At 34.0% G+C, this 22195-nt stretch overlaps 1 long non-coding RNA gene across 1 annotated transcript in view; it reads right to left on the bottom strand.

Annotated features, from left to right (window-relative positions):
* The window catches only part of LOC126021979 (uncharacterized), a 38281-nt gene extending 16320 nt beyond the window's left edge, over positions 1–21961 (bottom strand). Inside the window, exon 1 of the long non-coding RNA XR_007500258.1 lies at positions 21772–21961. This is a non-coding gene — a long non-coding RNA (uncharacterized LOC126021979). The remainder of the gene's footprint in view (positions 1–21771) is intronic.
* Between the last annotated feature and the right edge of the window lie 234 nt (positions 21962–22195).

The raw sequence follows: 22195 nt of genomic DNA, 5'->3' as shown, positions 1-22195 counted from the left end.
TTTCAACTCCAAATTTTGATTGATGCTAATTACTGGAAAACATTGTATATGTATGTCTCTTGCTATGTAAAAGGGAAAGGAGTATATTATTTATAAAATACTGAATTCTGTAGGGTTCAGTGATGAGTCAATAATAGAGACCTAAAAGCTGCTCGTGTGAGGTTTGATCCTTGGCATGAGCCTCCAATGCTAAACACGATTTCTAACACTGCTAGATGCAATAAGAGACACCACGACAATATAAACAAAAATTAAATCCTGTAGAAATATGAAAGTAAACTTTTTGGATTACTACCTTCATTCTATATAGCACAGGATTTAAACCTATACTTTAATCATTACTATATATATTACTTTTTATATAAATATAAATTTTACTTTTTATATATATATTTTTTGGGGGTTGGGTCACACTTGGCAGTGCTCAGGGGCTATTCCTGGCTCCATGCTCAGAAATTGCTCCTGGCAGGCATGGGGACCATATGGGATGCCAGGATACAAACCAATGACCTTCTGCATGAAAGGCAAATGCCTTACCTCCATGCTATTTCTCCGGTCTCACTTTTTTATATTTTTACCTCTTTATATATATTTTTTCACATTACTTTTTATATTAAGTTTCCAGAAAAATTAAGTTCAATTTATTGAATGTATATACTCACCCACCTCTCTGCTACTACGAGAAATAAGATTCATAGAGGGCCCGGAGAGATAGCACAGTGGCGTTTGCCTTGCAAGCAGCCAATCCAGGACCAAAGGTGGTTGGTTTGAATCCCGGTGTCACATATGGTCCCCTGTGCCTGCCAGGAGCTATATCTGAGCAGACAGCCAGGAGTAACCCCTGAGCACCGCCGGGTGTGGCCCAAAAACCAAAAAAAAAAAAAAATGATTCATAGAAGAGTGAAATCAAGACGAAAAAGTCACATATCTTTTTTTTTTTTTTTTGACAAATATGCTACCCTAGCTGAACCTGTGATAGCATACTTCAAGGAAATTCTTAGTTGTTTTGCTCAAATGCAAGTGATTGTCCTGTCTACATTTCCTGTTGGAACTTATCTGCTTGACTAAGTAAATATCTGGCAATAGACATTTGAGAACAGTGTTGCTGGATGCCCTTTCACACCATCATATTTTAATTCTTTCAGGCCTAATGATGGCATAGTTTATTGTCCTTTAGGGCCAGCTGTTAAAGGAAAATGTTATGAAAGATACAGCTCAGTAGAGAAACCTAAACTTAGTGCTTGTTTAGCTTTGGGGATTTGAAAATATTGAGATTGCCTTCTAGAACAGCGCCTCCAACCATGAAAGGAATGGGCTTATTTTACAAATCAAATGAATACATATGTATACAAAAAGTATTCTCAACGCTTTACCAGTCATATGGTAAGTAAAACATGTTCTCTGCTGCAATCCAAAAAGGATTTGCAGCTCAACCTTTTTTTCCCCCCTTAAGGATAATTTGCCTTCTTACAGGGCCATGTTTTCATGCTAATAGTGTGCAGATGTGTTTGTTTTATTATCTTTTCAGGCTTTAAAACCATTCAAGGAGAACATCCCAGAATGGACAAAACTGCTACTCTACAAATTCTAAATAAACATTTTTTTTCTGTTTTCTAATGTTCCCAATTTATGTTTGAAAGTTTCCACTTTGAAAGTTGTATAAAATAAAATGATTGTTTAAGACAACCTCTACTTGGTTATCTTTGGTAAACTTTATTTATTTTACATATAATAAGAAAATAGGCTTGCCTTCATCAGTCACCAGAAAATGATCAGCCACAAAAATTTAGCTAAACACTATATTTTCTTGATTAAGTATATACTAATAAAAAATAAATTCATCCCTGTTCCTTAAATTATATCTTTCTAGGTTGGCACAATAGCATAATGGGTAGCATGCTTGTCTTGCATGTGACTGACCCAAGTTCAATCCCTGACATCCCAGAAAGTGAAGAGCCAGGAGTAACTCCTGATCATTATCAGGTATTTTTCTTTCTTTTATTTTTATTCTTATTAATACAGTATTTGTTTTCTTTCTATCAAAGCTCATGCCAACTATTTTTTCCCAGGTGGTAAAGAAAGTTCATTAAGATAAGTATACAGAGCAGAAGAGACACAAGAGAAGTAGGTATTAAAAGTCAAGACGTTTTCATATGGTAAAGAAGATGAATAAAGTTACTAATTGGTGACCTAAGAGAGCAATAAGGCCAAAATGGTGCAGGAAAAGAGCTGTTTCTTTTTGGCATAAATAATGATAAGGTTTTTCAATACAAATCCAATTCCAGCTTCAGTGCCAGCCACCGGACTGGGGCAGCTTCAGCTACTGTGAGATCATGGGACATGAGGCTTCCAAGATGCTAAGGTTTTCGTTTGCGGGCATCTCTGATCCTTTCTGAACCATAGCAGTCAGTGACTTCTTCTGTAGTAGCTGGGAGATGGATGACTGAGGAGGGGATGGAAATGACTTTGGTGAAGGCAGACATTTTAGGGAATGAGGGGCTGTGGTGGGAAAGCTGCTTTTAGGGCAGAGAAGACACAAATGGCTAAAAGTGTCCTCAAGTATGTATTTTTCAAATAATCTTGATCAGTAGGAACATAAATCAATAAAAACTGTTATACTTATCTGCTTAGATACAAACTCTTCAGGATGACGATGACAGCCCCATTTGGATTTTGAAGGAAAAATAGTAACAACTGATAATATTGATTAATGCACCTCTCTTCAGTACACTTAGATCAGCCTTGTACTTTACCCATTTTCTCTTTACCTACAATGACTAAGCATTTAGCATTGTATGCACAGATAAATTCGTCCTTTTATCTGGAATGTAATGTCAGCTAGGTAACTATCACTTAAATAAGGAATGGGCATATTCCCATTTTACTTCCTACCCCATGACAGAAACATTCTGTAAACATGCCCTTATTCATCTTTTCTTCAACTATCAAGCTACTATGCATATATACTTGGAATTGCAATAATATTATGTTTCTAAAGATAATTTGTTTGTCCTTTTATTTCTTCACCAAATGCTATAAACTGAGCAACCTTTCCTCCTGTATGTAAATAAATAAGCAAGCTTTCCTCCAGTATGTAAATAAATAAACTGTAATATTATTTTATACTAAATATATTCTGTAAAGCTCTACTGAGACTTGGAAGAAACTTCAACACATATTTGCTATGTAAAACGTAGCCAATCTGGAAATATTTCATGCTGCTTTATTCCAACAGTATCATGCTCCAGAAAAGGCAAAATTATGAATACAGACAGTAAAAGATTAGTGGTTGCCAGGAATGTTATGACAGGATTTCAGGGAAAGATGAGTATGCAAAACACTTGAAATAGTTAAGGCAGTAAAGCACTGATTTGATATTATGATTATAAATATATATAAATATATATCACTAGACATTTGTCTGAAATCATAGAATACATAACACAAAGAATGAACCTACAGGTAAATAACAAACTTCTGGTCAATAGAATACATTAAAATAGGTTTCTATTTGGTAAAGTGTATGATTCTGATAGATGATGTTGATTGATAATATTGCACCATAGCAGACAATGACCTCTTCAGTAGTAGCTGAAAGATGGATGACTGAGGAGAAGGTGGAAATAAATTTGGTGAAGGCAGACAATTTTAGGGAATGAGGGGATGTCTTTTCTGCTTTCAGGGCATATATGAACATATAAAGGGGATCTGAACATATACAGAAGTAGTTATATGAAAAACTTTTCTATCTTTTGAAACTTTTGTATCCTCTCATTTATGTAGGGAAGCTAACTGCATTTAAAGATAAGTCATGACATTTTTATGACCTGTTTTATTTCTGGTCCTGTCATATTACAATCCTAATAAAAAGTAAAATATTCAACTACTTTCTTTCTGCCTTGGAGAAGAGCTACTTGATAGATGAAAGTCAATAGTAAGAATCCTTTCCAAAGTCACTAACTTCGAGATGCTAGAAGAGACATGGTTAAGTTGGGGGTCAGGTTTAGTAGCTCATCAGTTTGAAAAATGGCTTTTTCTAAAATTTATTCTATAAAGGTAGAATGTGTCTAGAGGTATTACTAAAAATGTTCTGCAGTACTAATAAATGAAAAAAAGTCTCCCATTTATTATTTGAAATACAATCTGAGAATCACATTTTAAATCTTAAATCTGGTCCACAATAGAAACAATGATTTGTTTCCTCTATATGCAATGTCAACCAGAGAGGGTGTGGAAACAAAAAAATCTAAACTATAAATTGAAACTTTAAACTGTAAATTAGTTCATAATTATTAAGAGTGGTCTTTATTTTTTATATATGGTCATATGGTAATAATGATTATTGTTAAAAGAGGAAGAAATGATTGCATAATATATAACGATATTAAGAAGCAAGTCTACAGATAGTGTAATTATAAGAAATAAGATCATGACTTAAAAATGACCATGCACAGTCCAAAAGCCAAAATCGCAATTTACAGATGACTGGCTACTAGAACCATGACTAGACTGCATATATCTTGGGACCAATAAAAAAGCCCTAGTCTAGGGTTTGAATTACGCGACCTGCACAACAACCATGATCCCCAGTTCCAAAGGTCTGGCTGAGACAATTGCAACTGAATGTGGCTTCTGAAAACACAATGAAAGACACTATACTAGGTTCCATCCTAGGATCAGTACAAATTCCAAGACCACCAACCACAGAAGACGGATTAAAATGACACTGAGGAAACAGAACTTCTAGAACCACAAAGAAAGACTTCATCATAAGTCCCACTCCTGGACCTGTGCAGATACTGAGATCTCTGGATACAGAGGTCTGACTTTATCACCCAGGATGAAGCAGAAGTCTTCCAAACACCATGAAAGCACCAAGGGGAGAGTAAATGAACCTGAACTGAGTCTATAGTGAATCCCATGACAATATACTCCAAGGGTGGAGAAATCCCATATCTCTTAGGCCAAGTGATTTCCTTTTTGAATGACCCCAATATTTACTGTGCCAGTGCAGGAGGGAAAAAAAAGGCAAAAAGCACAAAACATTTTTTATTTTTTATATATTATTTTTGTATCTTCATTTATTATTATTATTATTTTTTATTTTATTTAGCTATCTACTTTTTGTCGATTTCTTTGTTTTGGTGTGGTTATTGAAGTTGATGTCCCCATTTATATTTATGTTTTTTCCTTCTTTTCTTTTCTTTCTTTATGTGCCCTGCCATGTTTTTTATCTCAAGACCATGGCTATTTTTGTGGTGCTTATCATTGTTATTCTTGGAGTGCTCACTGGATATTTGACACTTCTTTTTGTACTGTTGGGGTGTTTCACCTAATTTTTCTCCTGCGTCTCTCAAACCGATGAAGAGAGCCTCTAGAGGGATTCCGCCCATTTTCGGCATATTAGACTTTTACCCGTGTATTACTTTTCTCTTCTTCAAACAAAACCACATAAATTGAACTATCTAGTCCTGCCTCCCAGTTAGAATGGGAAATAAGGGAGGCACCAAGACCAAACAGGTGCAAGACTACTGAGTAGTAAACTAAGTACAGAGGGGACCACTTTTTCTAGCAGTCCAGGGGGTGAGGGAAGAGGATATGGGAGGTAGGACAAAAACGGAGGTGTAGGGAGGACAAATCGATGATGGGAATCCCCCTGATTTTATGAAATATGTACCTAAAATATTATTGTCAACAATATATAAGCCACTATGATCAAAATAAAAATTATATTAAAAAATGACCATGCAGTTTTGTATATCTGACTCTGAAGGTGAAGACATGGTCTCCTTTTAAAAGTCTTGTATAAAATATATTTCTCCTGTTATTTTCTATGAGTTTGAATATATTTACAGGTAAAAGCTGCTATTTATTGGTATTTATTATGGGCTTACTATTACACATTTTCATAAATTATAGCATCCAATTATTAGGGCAGGGATGTTTATTGCATCATACTAATATCAAGAGTATAAAACACAAAATATATATTATCTGAAAGTAATTAATGGTAGCCAGTTGGCCAAAAATAAGTTTATTTCATATTTGAATGGGATTTTATAAAGCTTGTTATTTCTGAACTGGTACAAAACAACTGATTTTGCCATCAGACTAATAAAAAGAGGACTCAGGGAAATAGATTGGTAAAACAGTACTTTTATGTAGATAGCAATAAGCAAGGTTTCAGGAAAATGTACAGATAATTAGTATAATTCCCAGTTGTAATGAAGACAAAGTACTCCTGGCTATGGTAGAACAATGTTCCTCCAATATATAAATGCATTTCTGCAAACTAAGTCCTTCTTCAGCAGAATTATCGGTTATTACATCCTAAACACTGTTTATTCCCAATTACCTTTGTGTCTAGAGGTAATTTTTAACCAATTTGTAGGAGTGTTGCAACATGTTTTGACCTTTTTCTTTCTTTCAGCACTCAAAACAAATCATACACAAACATGGGCAAATCTGTATTGAGGTAGAAAACTAATCTTTAATTTTAATTAATGAACCACATTTGATCAAGCACATTTCTTCTAAAAAGCTCTATAATATATAATCTTCCTATTGTAAATTTGGGTGTTCTGTCACCATTTATTTTAGTAAAGTGAAACTCTAGTAATCATAAGTAAACCAAGGTAGAATCCAATTGCATGTGCTTGTTAGTACCACATTTTAATAAGTACAGAAATGTGAAGTATTTATTAATAGCAGGTATCCTCTTATTTACCTTTTATTCATAAAAGAACAATAGGTAGGCGAATTAATGAAGAAAGTAATGAAAAGTAAAAAAAAATCACAGATTTGAGAGTAAAATGAGAGTAATTTTCCTGACTCCACTGCATTGGAATAAAAAGATTTTAAAGTAATATAAAATAGTGATATCATAGTTACATGATGGGTTTTGCTATTAAAAGTGTAGATAAATTTCTCAAATGATTTATTTTCAAATCACGGAAGTCATGTCTCAACAATAATCAGAAGTTCAATCTTGGCAACCAAATAGTGCTATTTGTATTTTGGATTTCTCATTCCTATTTAAAAAGTTTAATAGCCCTTAGATCAAAAGTCTTTGTGTATGCTTAGAATAGCACATGGCACAAAGTAAATATTTCTTAGAATGATCATGATTATTTACAATTAGATATTTATCTAATAGATTCAAAAATATTATTTGTCTTTCTTACTATGTCAGGATAATTAACACAGGGGTAATTAAATATCTCACTCTCTCAGTGAGAGCTAATATATTCATGATTACACAAAAAGTTTACCATAGAATGTAAACCCTATGATATAATATCATATAATCAATGCAGCAAAACTTCCTGTCCTTTTAGAGTTTACATTCCAGGTGAATGATGAAACAAGTTTAGAATATACAATCTGTAACAATAAATATAGTGGAGAAAATTAAATATAAATAAACATTTTGAAATCCAATAAAATATTAATGGAAAATAATAGCAAACTTTCAATCTGATCACAAAATCAGTCATGGTCAAAAAACAGCCATGGTAGCTTCAGACCTGGCTTTTTCTCTGCAAGAAATTTTTTAACTAATATTTTAGGTAATTGCCTCACTGAAATCCTATACATTTGGATGCTGCAAAGATGATCCAGCATATGAACACATCCAGATAGACATATGCACACTGGTTTTCTAAAATTTCCCAAATGGCTGGTTGTCATATTCATCTGGTCTTATTTCCATCGCTCTTGAATGCCATAAGAATATAAACCCTAAAAGCTAGAAAACAGACTTTAAATAACCAAACACATACGAGGTGTGTTCTCAAAAGCTTCCACAACAAGTGAGCACTGTGGTAACTTCATTAACTTTTCAGCTTTAGTTTAGAGTAGCTGAGGCTAAGCCTCAAGGGCCAGAACATAAAAGACATTCCACCCACAGGCCTCATTAAGGGGGCTTAACACAAGCTTGACAAGCTAATGACAAAAATCTAATTTGGAATTTCTAGACATAAGAACCCTGAACAAGTCCAAATATACCAAAGTTTTACCATGTGTGCTCTCTGAAAAGACAATGACCCCATGTCACTTAAGACCATGCAATTCATGAACCAAAATCCACGGATGGATGTTGTCCTATTCAGCCACATTGAATAGGAAATTGCCTTGAATATGTTCTGGGATTTGAAGTCTGGTCCTATATAAATTGAACAAATGGTGTGGGTCTCTAGGAGATGTTCATCAGACTGAATATCTTGAACAAACACATGGCTAGAATCTAGGCACCACACTGGTGAGTGAGCATTTTGCTACAGTTTCGTTAACATTCTTTAACTTCTTTACATATGCAAACTTCTACTCTAACTATTTTGATATCCCTTGAGCATTGGTACATTCATTTTCATGAAAGATCATTCGTATGTATTCCATCTGGTACGAAGCGCCTTACATATACTGATAAACTCCATGTCAACCTACTAAGATTAATTATGTTTTATAGCTAAGAAAGTTGAACATTTCAATAATTTGGCCATATCTATGTAGTGGCAAACAAATGATCTACACCTAGATTATCTGATACCAAAGACCAATTTATATTCCAGTTTTTAATGCCAGGAGAAATAAGCACTTACATAAGCAAATACATGGATGGCTAATGCATTGCTTAACATCTTTTGGTTTAAAGGAGTAACTTTATATTTTAAATTAGATCACTGTTATAATGATAGCTTAAAAATGATGAGATTGTTATTTAAAATTCTTGAACTTTATTTTAATTCTTAAACCTTTAATACCTCTATAGTATCTTTTGTAGCACCTCAAAACTACAAATCATTTGTGGAATATCTGTTAAATCAGTGAAATATTTAGCTCAATATAATAAATATTAATGAATAGAATGGCTTCCTAAGGTCATTATCCTTCTTCTGTAATTAGCAAAATAATATTTTTTTAAGATTTGTTTCTGTTTGCCAATCTCATAAGAAATCTCTAGACCTGTGGTCATGTTTAGATTTTGAGGTCTTTTTCCAAGCCCATAGGGGACTTGAGGTTTCTGTATCATTTTCTCCCAATATTCCCTATAGCAATGAAAATGTTAATGTCTAACTGTTGTGAAAAATACAATAGATTTGAATATCTGGACAATTGTTTATTGAGGAAAATTAAATTTGACTCTATATGCCAAAACCAGGATAATGTCACGGGTTTTATAATATACTTATTTCTGATTTTTCTGTCCTAAGGTAATGATAATCATGTAAAACATTATCTTTTGTCACTATTCCAAGAACTTGCATTATTGCTTTTGTTTCTACAAATATACTAAAGAAATACTCTTCATGTTTTGCTATCCCTCATTATCATAAGAGACATTAAGAAGTTACCTAAAGGGGCTGAAGAGATAGCACAGTGGCTAACCAAGGACAGACCTGATTAGATCCCCGACACCCCACATGGTCCCTGAGTCAGGAGCAATTTCTGAGCACATAGCCAGAGTAACCCCTTAGCGTTACCGGGTGTGGACCAAAAAAAAAAAAGTCACCTAAAATCTCTGTATATTATGTTCATAAAGAAGAATGTGATATTATTTTATTTGAAGATTATAATGATAAGTTTGTAAAAATTAGCTTTGGATATACTGTACTACTTATAAAAGTATAGATATTATTTAAAAAAAAGAAGGAAGATGCAAGTTTATAGACTGTCTATTTAAGAAACCAGGAGTTTAATTTTGTTTTGATATAAATGATATGTGCATGTATATTCACACAAATACATACAGCTACATCTGTAACAGAATAGGTTTGCATAATTTTGGAATGTTGAAATAAGAATAACTTAACTGAATAAATCTTTAAGAATAATTGACACATTTAATTACCTTCATGGTTTTTTGATGCGGATCTACTGTATTTTTATAACAGACATATCTATCCCTTATTGAGTATCAACTTGATGCTAGGAACTGGGTTATGGTGTTTATATTGATGATGTAGTTTATTAATCATATAGTTTACATCAGTATATATTATTTCATTTATATGTGAATAAACAACACTTGCAAAGAATTTTAGAAATGTCCCTTAAATCACTCATCATGGGGCCAAATGATCATTGTTTTTCTTCAAAAAGATGTTTGCTAATTCAAGTTCCATTTATTTTAAATTTTCATTAAAAGGGGGTAGCATGGGGCTGGAGCTCTGGAACAGCAGTAGGGCGTTTGCCTTGCATGCTGCTAACCCAGGTCAGACCACGGTTCATCCCCTTCAGGACCCCACCCATCAGCATCCCGTATGGTCCCCCAAGCCAGAACCAATTTCTGAATAGCCAGGAATAACCCCTGAGCATCACTGGGTGTGACCCAAAATTAAAAAAAAATAAAAAGGGTAGTATATGTTTTACTTTTTAGGGACCATGTTCCTTTGTGAACTTGTGAAAGGTTAGGGTTCCCTTGTGAAGGGTTAGGGTTCTTTTGACCAGAGCCTAACTAATTTTTTTTAAATCGGAAACTATTTTAAAATAATGCGAAATGTATTTGTTTGTCTGTCTGTCTGTTTGTTTAAACTTTGTGGTTATATTTAGTGTATTTGGAGATTTGGTGATAGTTTCTTTCGCTGAAGTGCTCAGATGATTAAACAGTACCGAGGACTGAGCCCAAGGCTTAAGTGAGCAAAGCAAAGTCTCTAATCCCATAAGCAATCTCTCCCAGAAGCTTTCATTCTTCAAATTACAGACCTTGGTCAGGTAATACTAGTATTCTGTAATACTTATTACTGAAAGTTTAAATGGAATTAATGACCTAGATTTTTCTCTGGTAACTACAGATCATTGAAAAAGAACCTGCAGGGCTCTTACTGTGTGCGATTAATTATCATTTGATAAAACACTGTGAAAATAACTTTAACCAAGCAGCAGAAGTTATCTCTCAGAGAACTTACCTAAAGCCTACCTATGTGAAAATTAAATAGCATACAAGAATAAACAAAGAGTCAGACTAATCATAGAATTCATTAGCAATACTTATAAGTACTAAAACTAAATCAAAATTTTATCAAAGGATTAAGATCCTCAGCTTGACTCAGTCTGACCTGCTTCCCCTGTTATGCCAATTAGAGTTCAAAGGAAAAATCTGTATGTTCATTTGCAGATTCATTGAACTTTGGGCACGGTGATAAATCCCTAATAACTCATGAATATAGTTATATTTATTCTAAAAATTAATTTGCACACTGAAGTTAAATTATTTGCCTAAAGAAAATTCACTGTAATATTTGAATGAATTAACTTCTCACATTTCACATCACTGACCTGTTTTCCAAATTTAAGGTTACCATATATGCATTTTCATAAAGATCATAGAAAAGATTCTGACATTGGACATGTTCACATTTAGAGATAGTAACAAACTGCAGAATAAAAATTTTGTAAACATGATGATTAAATAAAAAATTTTTTAAAAAGAGAGATGGTAACAAAAAAAAAAAGAAAGAAACCTAAAATATTCAGTTTGATGCTCTCATGATGAGTGCCTAAAAAGGCTTGGATGAAACAGAAAATGAATTTATGGGGATAAGGTGTCTTCTTTAATTGAGGCGCTGAAAACAGACATGTTTCTTTACAATTTTTTTTTGTTTTAGTGAATACAGGAGCACAGAAAAATAAACCAACTTGACAATAAAAGTTAAACATGCAAACTGGTGTCTAAATTCACTCGTTGACTATAATCAAATTGAGTGACCTCACACATGTGAACACGTGCATGCGCGTGCGCGCGCGCACACACACACACACACACACACACACACACACACAGAGTCTTTATACCACTGAACTATTTTGAACTTGAATTGTCATCTGTCAACATTACTTAGTCATGAAGAAATAAAACCTTTCAAGTTTTCAAGAATAAAAAAATTCTAAGAATAAAGGCATTTTGCAATAATCCTTTTGAAAGGATGAGAGCTAAAACAATGATCAAAGGTCAGGCAATTCTTCAGGTGACTTTTCAAAATGTTCTATTAAACAGTACTCACTATACATGAATTGTATTTTCCAAACACTGAGATTAGTCTCATTGATTAGACATGAGTAATAATAATATGCTACAATAGCTATTGATACAGAAAATGGAATGCAAATGTTCCACAAAGTACTTAATATTCATTTCTCCACCTTAATTTTAAGCAATTTTGAGCAATTTGTCTTTTTTCCTGGATAAATAACCTGTATTTTAACATTTGCAGCTAAGATATAACTATAGCAGAGTCACTCACAAATCTTACTTTAGTATTAAATTCCATTGTAAGTTAGCTATATCTAAATCTTTCTTAGATAACCCAAATTACACAAAACTTTGGGGAAATACATTAGCATAATTAAAATAATTCAATTTTTGGTAATTATAATTCACACTTAAACCTAGATTACATATACCAAACTATAATTATGTTCAAATTTGCATCATGAAAATTATCCCCATTTTGCTCGTGGCATCTTAAATATCTAATAAGGGATCTTAAACTCTTAAGTTTGAGTCAAGAGGCCCTATTTTCATAGCCTTTGAGAGGAACAGAGCTATTATGTACTATGCATATATTCAACCTTTTGGGAAAGGAACAAAGGTCATTATTTCTTCACTAGATGATGTACAGGGTTTTACAGCTTTGATTATCTCCAGGTCACATAGCCTTTAATGAATGTGCTATGTCACACCACAGTAAACAGTTAAGATTCATATCCTACGTGGAGAGACATATTCAAAACAGCAGATGGTAGCTAGGACAGATGCAATGCTTACCAAAAAATACTACACCACTTAAAAACTGTGTGTGCTTGAGGGTCAGGTAAAAACTCATATGGCCAGAACATACATAGCCTTACAAGCTAAAGTCCTCAAACTCCATACTCAGCACAATGTGGAATCGCAAGCACCTTGGATGAACTTTGAGTATCACTGGAGAATGGTGCCCTGATCAACCTGAGCATTGTTTGGGAGATACTTAGCCCCAAACCAAAAAAGTGGGTCCTTTTGAAAATAAGCTCTTCTTTGTTCTCAATTTTTCAATGATTGAAGATAAGACAAGCTGAATGCAATATTAACTCACCTTTCAACCCTGTGAAATGCTCACTGATTCTCAAGAAATCTATGACTGAAATTTCATTATATTCACTTGGATGCAAAATGAAAACCCCATAAAATACTATTCAGAATAAGTTGTCTATTTATCTAACCTTTCTGCTATTTGATACCATTAAATTACCCAGTTGATGTGATTAAACCTGCAAGGTGGTTTATTTATCTTCATTTTCTGTGCAGTGTAGGTGGCTATAATCTGTGAATATATTGGTCAAGAAATAGATGAATCTAGATGTGCAGGGTTGGAACATTGTCAAAGCACGTGACAAGCTTCTTACAAAAAAATGCTCAATAAATTTATCTCCAGTTGTGTAAAATATTCACATTAATACTGGAATAAAGAAGAAGAGTCCTGGCTGACATCCCATCTGTTCTTATGAATTAAATTTAGAAATCATATGTAATATAGACATTTCTGTCTGCATATCATAAAACCCTGACACATCCAGGCTTTCATTAGAAAGCTCCACTATGTGACTTGAATAACAATCTGTCTTAGCTAATTAGTATTTTCAGTTTAGCATATTCACTTCCAGACATATTGCTGTTTGCACATAGTAATTTAGGTAAACAGATACCATCCACAGCTGCATCAATTAACACTGCTAATCAAAACTGAATTCAGGTAATTAGGCACATTTATGCAAAAAATGTGTAATTTTGTAGGAAAACTAGAATCTTCAGTCATATGTCAATAAGTAAAATTCTCCATCGGCTTAGGAAAATAAAGAATATGGACAAAAAATCATTATTAATATATGCATATATATTTATATATATATAATCTTCTGCAAAGTAAAAATTCCTAAATTAAATCTCAAACTATAATTGGTCTGTATGCTCAGAAATTGGATCATACTTTTCATAAATGTTTGCCTCAATGTTTCCACATAGCAAAGCTGATTCACATCTGCCTAAGGGTTTAATCACCATTAAGCAGGACTCAAATGGTTAATGAATGCTCAAGTATTTATAAATTAGAAGAGATGTTGGTCAAATGTGCTCTTTCATCTTGTCTAGCATCTCTGAGGGAAAATGTCTTTACTCTATCTTGTTTTATTATACAGTTTAATTTTTTCTCTGCTGGAGTATTACATTCATATGTAGTTAGAGTTACAATAATTTCTTATTTACCTGCATTTACTCCCATGATTTTCCAATTCCATACAGTGCCCCTGAGTTAGTTGAGTTTTCATTTATTTGAGGTGGGGGGTTTCCACACCCGGCAGTGCTCAGGGTGTGATCTCCTGGCTCTACACTAAGAAATCGCCACCTGGCAGGCTCAGGGGACCATATGGGATGCCGGGATTCAAACCACCATCCTTCTGCATGCAAGGCAAACACCCTACCGCTGTGCTATTTCTCCAGCCTCTCATTTATTTTCAATATAAATATTATAAACATTTTTCTATTTTTCTACAAGTATAAATTAATCTGTGAATTTTATTCATGCACTAAACAGTTGAGAAAAACAGTTTAATTATTGGTAAATAATAAATGACCAACTAATTAAGGCTAGAGTAACACATAAAATAAGAGAAATAGGGGCTGGAGAGATAGCATGGAGGTAAGGCATTTGCCTTTCATGCAGAAGGTCATTGATTTGAATCCGGGCATCCCATATGTTCCCCCGAGCCTGCCAGGAGTGATTTCTGAGCATGGAGCCAGGAGTAACCCCTGAGTGCTGCCGGGTGTGACACAAATATAAAAAGAGAAATGGCCTATTTTTCAAGGCATTCTTAAGCTACTTATCAAACGATGTAGCTAGTGATCATCTATCTTCTTTACCTACAATTACCTAATCCTTTCTCTTTTAGGCTTTGCAGTTTTGATTAATTTTGTAGAGCAAGTGTAAATCTTTCCATGTAAGATTCAGTACAGTACCTCTAAATTTATTTTAGGGGCAGCGTAATAGTCATTTTAAATATAGCTAACAAGTTTTTGATATCGGCCACATTTTAGTCACTCTTTTAGGTCCTCTGGATAGATCCAAAGATAGAATTCCTAGAACCTTCTTTGATTCATACTCAGATAATGTATAGACTGAAAGAATCAAATTTCGGGTTTTTTTGTTTTTGTTTTTTTTTTTGTTTTTTTTTGTTTGTTTGTTTTTTTGACCACATCTGGTGACACTCAAGGGTTACTCCTGACTCTGCTCTCAGGAATCGCTCCTGGCTTGGGGAATCATATGGAATGCCGGGGATCGAACCAAGGTCCATCCTGGATTGGCCACATATAAGGCAAACACCCTACCTCTGTGCTATCGTTTTGGCCCCAAGAATCAAATTTCTAAAGATAAACCAAGTGGTACAAGAAAAAAAATCTAATTTTCAATTGCAAACCTATGAAACCTCCTAGGTAATTTTGCACAAGTTTAGTTATTGCTTAATCAATGCTATTTTTTTTTTGTTCTCATAATACACTGAAAAATTGGAACAATTTGGTAAGTAGGATGATGGTTTTATTTCTCATATTGTAGTTAGCCTTTATAATTTATGCTTTTTATTTTATTATTTTATTTTATTTGATATTTTGGTTTTTGGGCCACACCCAGCAGCGCTCAGGGGTTACTCCTGGTTCTGTACTCAGAAATAAATCCTCAAAGGCTCAGGGGACCATATGGGATGTGGAGGATCAAATCCGGGTCCATTCCAGTCAGCCTAGTACAAGGCAAATGCCCTACTGCTGTGCTATCCTCTCCGGCCCCATATTTTTTATATATATTTATATTTTCTCACATATTCTCTTTTTATTTTCCTTGTGTTTATACCACATTCAGCAGTGCTCAAGGCTTTCCCCTGCTCTGTATTCAGAAATCACAGTGAATAACTGGAAGACTCAGGGAGACCCTATTGGGGTATAAAATCAAGGTAGGCCATATGCAAAGCCAGTGCCTTTCTAGACATCCATCTTGTCTCTCCAGACTCCCATCCCATATTTATCATAAACAATTTTTAGGATTCTCTGTGAGACAGAAATCTAACAGACTTTATGCTCATATCCAGGCTTAAGATCAAAAGTGATAAAATATGGAGGTACATTATTTTAAGAGTTGACAAAGTACTCAACCAATAATAATATATGGCTGGAGAAAGACACCTCTGACTTTAAAATGAAAACATTTTAAAAGTCTAAGTTAAGGGACCAGAGCCGTGGCATAGCAGTAAGGCGTTTGTCTTGCATGCTGCTGATCTAGGAAGGATCGTGGTTTGAGCCCCCTGCGTTCCACACTGTCCCCTGAGCCAGGAGTGATTTCTGAGCGCAGAGTCAGGAGTAACCCCTGAGCGTCACTCTGTGTACCCCCCCCCAAAAAAAGTCAGATCTTAGAAGACCCTTTTCTTTTTGGCCATGGGTATGTGTATGGGAGGAGAAAGGAGATGACACCCTTTTTTCCCCCACCGGTGCTGACCAGTGTGTGTGTGTGTGTGTGTGTGTGTGTGTGTGTGTGTGTGTGTGCGCGCGCGCGCGCGTGCGCTTGTGTGTGTGTGTGTTTGTGTGTGTGTGTGTTATGTGTGTGTGTGTGCTCAATACTGTTACTTGGCATGACGGATAAGTGCAAGAACATGCTGCTGAGGGTTCTGGAGTTTTAATAGGGGGTAGGGAGAGGATATGGTACCGGGTTTACTTGGGTACCTCGTAGCCCTTGCCACTAAGCTGCACCAGTTACACTGCAGGGACCATATAGTGTTAAGGCTGGAACCCAGTGGGATGAGTGTGGGGCATGCTTCTGGCCATTGTACTATACCCTTGTCTCTAAAGATGTACTTTTATCACTTCATCAATTTATAATAAGTAATTTAACTAAAATCAATGAAATAATTTTATTCTTTAATGACTGCTTGTTAAGGGCATCTTGAAAATCCCCCTGCAACAACTTTTTAGCTATTATTGATTTTATGTCCCTGAAAAATATTGAGTTTGCCACATGTTCTCTCTCATTTTAACTCTAACAATAAAATAGCTCAAGGCAGGTTTACTCTAAATTTTTGAGAAATTAAAATATTGTGGACATACAACAAAAAAATAGGAAATGAATATAAAGGACACCACTCACTTCTTTAGAAAAAAGGATTCCAATAAAAATGGGTACATGATCAATTCAGTATTTCCTAATTATAAGAGAAAATATCAGGTATGAGATTGAATGGATTAGAAGGGAACAAACAGGCAAAAATAAAAGCAACAAAGAAATATTATGCAGCCGTTAGGAGAGATGAAGTCATGAAATTTTCCAATACGTGTATATAAATGGAATCTATTATTTTAAGTGAAATAAGTCAGAGGGAGAGATATAGACACAGAATAGTCTCACTCATCTATAGGTTTTAAGAAAAATGAAAGACATTACTGTAATAAGGCCCAGAGACAATAGAGTTAAGGACTGGAAAGGCTGGAAGGACTGGCTCACAATTTGAAGCTCACCACAAAGAGTGGTGAACTCTGTTAGGGAAATAACTACACTAACAACTTAACATGACAGTGTTAAAGAATGAGAGAAGTAGAATGCCTGTCGAGAATACAGGCAGACGTGGGGAAAGCGGGGGTGGGGTGGGTGGGGGGGGTGGGGGGGTGTTGGTGGTGGGAATGTTGCACTGGTCATGGGGTGGTGTTCTGTTTATAACTGAAACCCAACTACAAACAGGCTTGTAATCATGGTGTTTAAATAAAGATTTAAATTTAAAATAAAAGAAATAACCACACTAACAACTATCATGACAATGTTAATGAGTGAGAGAAGTAGAATGCCTGTCTCAAATACAGGCAGAGGGGTCGGGGAGGGATATGGGTAGCATTGGTGGTGGGAATGTTGCACTGATGAAGATGCGTGTTTTTTTATGACTGAAACCCAACTACAAACATGTTTGTAATCATGGTGCTTAAATAAAGATATTTTAAAAAAGACAAAAAATACAAGGAAAAATTCTTTATTCAGCTGTGCATTCCTGCCAAAGGTATTACTCATATTTATATATATTCTCCACATCTTTTAGCAGCTGCATGTTAGGCATTGAAATAAAATAATGCATTCTAAGCCCACTCAAGCAAAACAAATGATTGAATTTGGAAGTGAACAAAATATAAATATAATCTTATTTGCCTTTGCTCTTTTGCCAATTCTTTATTTCTAAGGCAAAACAAAGTTCTTCTTGATCTAGAATCTTTTTTAATGAAAAATGTTCTGATAATTAATGACAACATAAGGAAGGATCCTCAGTGGCTTCACAGACTAGCTTTTTCTGTTTAGGGAATACTGTATTTACAATATGTTTTCATGCAAAAACTTAATTTTGTTCTGGTAAGTGATGAAATGAAGATAATCACATTAAAGAAAATTGTTGAATTATATCTGAAGAATTAATAGTGTTTATTTTAGGGATTTATTTTATTTGTGTTTTTTTCTTGGGAAAATTATGTTCACTAAGAAAAAAGTATTATCATGGAATTGCTGAATTTGGTGTTAGTTTGTTAATCCAATGTACCACAGCGAAGCTAATAATCTACATTTTATCAGGCAAGGTACAGAACATTGCATTTGTTTGCAATTTATGTTTAAATACTAGCCCTACAAATATTAAGAGTTAGAATATTATCCTTCTAGCAAACAGATCTTAGTTAAACATGTTATTAATCTATGCTTCAAGGTATTAAGCAGATCTCTGGAGAATGCCAGAGTCACTTTGCAAGCTGAATACTCTTACACATATTTTAGCAAGTTTTTTATCTTTGACTTTCTTCCTAAGTCTGGAAGAGCTGCTTTGCTGTTAGAAGCTTGTTTAAAGAGTGCATGAAAAGCTTGTGCAAAATAAACTTACAGCACTTCAGACTTCTTAATTTTTCACTATAATACCTTGGACCTTTCTACCTTGACATATTCAGAGTGAAATCTTTGATGGAAAAAAAGAAATAAATTACACTTGGAATGAGGAGAGTCTTTATTGTCATTTAATAGTCCATAAGCACATAAAAAGATGAAGCATGCACTATAAGATAGAACCTAAAACTAAAAATATTCACTGTCATAGTAATGAAAAATTTTAATATGATCTGAAAAATGGAAATGGTCTTTTTTGGAGAAAGCTGAACATGCAGCTTTTAACAAAAGACTCCGAAAGTTTCAAAGAAAAATAAAATGATCCAGTTAACTGACTAAGTATTAAGAGTTTGCTTTATTGTAGAACTTTTTTTTAATTATTACAAATGGGAATAGATTCATAGACTATGAAATCATTGAAAATAAAATTCCAGACACTGGAAAGAATTATTAAGAGCTATTATTAAGATCTTCATAACAATCTTCAAACATATTATTTTCATGAGAGAGCAGGTAAATTAAGTGAGGCATGGGTGATGGGCACTGGATTAAACTGAGATGTCACTGGTGTTTATTGTGAATCTTTTTCTGATATCCCTACATTGTTTTCCTTTGGAGATAAAGCATTGTCAGTGTAAGGAGATAGTCTTTAGACTCTTGCTTTTGTTGGTGAGCTTGGTGTAATGATTTAAATGAGGGGAGTGATTCCTGGAATTCTTCTCAAATGTTTTCAATGACCAATACATTATTCTATAGTCTCTGCCATGATAATGTTGTTGCCAACACTGTGAGTCTTCTGATTCAAATTTAGATTCGCAAAAATGAGAATTAAAATAGGGCTTTTTTTTTTTTTACTATTATTATGTGAATGGCATATGGCCTACTCAATGTTTGCATTTAAATTGGTCAGAATAATTCAGCTCAGGCTTTTAATTTCAGAAGGGTTAAACACCCTAACAAAGGTCAATCAAACTTTAATCTTTAATAAAATTGCTACAGCCCCAATCACCTGCAGGACAATTTATTATATTTTTATTTCCATGCAAAAGAATGCATTGCTTTCATAATGACTCACTAATCTGCTAACTCTTTATATTAGCACATTTAACCAAAAATATTAGTTCCTTTGAAACTGTGACAAGAGTTCATTTCTACACATCTCAAGACATAATCCTGTTTTAAAAAACGCATGCATCAGCTGTGAAACACTTCTCTGGCCTTTTCTAATCCTCACACACCTCTGATACTCCCACTGAGTTCTTAGAATAGCAAATCTCAATTACACCAAATATTATGGAGCGTTACGTTAAAACAACAGCAAATTTTTTTAGAAATATAATCCCCCTTACTGTCTTAGATTATGCCACCCATCTTCTTGTATCTGTCCATAATGTTTGTTTTATATAAAAGTTATTGATTTGGGGGGAAAATGCTAACCATATTTTAGTAACAGGAGAAAGACCTAAATTCATTCACTTGATATGTATAAACTAAATATCTACTATAAGCCGAAATTTAGTAAGGGTATAATGGAAAAATCAAAAAGATTATTGTGAAAATAACATTCTCTTGAAAATTGATGTTAAAAACATATTAATAATAGCTAAAACATCTCTTAAATTATTAGCAATGCCATTTAGTTTAAGTAAAAATGAGAAATGTGTCAAGTCAAATTTTAACTGAAATTCAACTAAATTGTATTTTTCTTTTTACACATTTCTGAACTAGTGATTTTGTATAATGGCTCATTGTTTTAAATTTGAAAATATGAAATTTGATTTCCAAATTTTAAAATACGTATACTTTAACAAGCCTCTCATGGTTAGAATTAAAGCCAGGAGAATGTTTAAAAGGGATTAATAAAAGATCATGCTGTTCATTAATTTGTTTCTAAAATTTATATCATGATGTTCAATCTGATATTTAATCAAAAATAATAATGATGGGTAACAATGATATTCTTTGGTGATAAAATTACCCCATTATCATAGAAGAAAAGTGAAAACCAAAATCCAAAAATTCTAATATATATAATCTGCTTACATTGTATATAAATATTGGCATTGTAGTGGTACTGTGACACGACATAAATAAACCAAACTTTCCCTTCTGCATATTTTTGAGATGCCTTCCCCTCTCTTTGTACTCAGAGGAAATACACAACCGTCTACACAGCACCACATGCACTTCCTCATCAATATTCATGTTTATTAATAAGCAATATGTGGAAACTATAATTTGGGAAACTCCCTAGAGCCTTTATACTTAGTCAAGCAAGGTAAATCAGAGTAAAAAGAAAACACAGGTATAATGTTACTATTCAGACTGGCATTGGGTTATAGCACATAAAGCAAGAAATGCTAGTTTTTCTAAATATTATTAAAAATCCTAATTACTTTGTTTTAATAAAGTCAAGCTCTCTATCCTCCCTGTCCCTAGATAAAGCATTTCTTAAAACTAAAATAGGACTTATGTAGATTCTATAATGGTGTTTGTTTTCATTTCCGTCTCCTCTAACTAGGTTGACACCATAGAATTAAACTTACAATTAAAAGCAGTGACTTTTACATAGTTGAGCAAAATAAATTTCATGCTACACATTATAAATGTTGAATTTCAGCATAAGAAGCTATTTTAATATATATGAATTTCTGAAATTTTAGTTTGGGGGATAGCAGTGCTAAAGCTTTCAGAAAAAAATTCTATAAACGCCCAAGAAGTATGAAGATCCAGATAACTAGATCTTTATATGAATATGATTTAGGTCACAAAACAAATAGAACTCTCCAACAATTAAACAAAAACAAAATATTAACAAGAAAGCTCCGGATGTGGCATTACAAAATAAACATACCTTGGGGTGAGTAAGTTCGAGATTTCTCATCTTGTCTACACAGGTTTGCCATTCCACCTTGAGCAAAAGTCAGCTGCGTGTCCTCTTGTAATCTTTGTGACAATATCATCATAGTACTGGCAAATTTCTCCATTAAACTTTGCAGACATAGAAGCAACTTTGTTAATTATGATATTAGCCAGCTGGTGAGTACAATCAGTCAAAGCTGTAAGAAAGCCAGACAAAAAGACATCTAATCATTGCAACCAGAACAGATAAATTTTGTTCTTTTTCCATAAGTGTCACAGATTCTATCCCTTCTGACCCTCTCCTCAGCCATGGACTGTCAAATTTAGATTCTGCAAGCTCCCAGCTTCCCTTTATCCCTGCCTTAGATCTGAAAACTCCTGGTTATCAGGAAGACACACGTCACCAGCTGTCTCAG

This window comes from Suncus etruscus, chromosome 11, assembly GCF_024139225.1.
Source record: "Suncus etruscus isolate mSunEtr1 chromosome 11, mSunEtr1.pri.cur, whole genome shotgun sequence".
In the NCBI taxonomy this organism is placed as follows: domain Eukaryota; kingdom Metazoa; phylum Chordata; class Mammalia; order Eulipotyphla; family Soricidae; genus Suncus; species Suncus etruscus.
The sequence above is the reverse complement of the archived record's forward strand: the minus strand, read 5'-3'. Positions and strand labels throughout refer to the sequence as shown.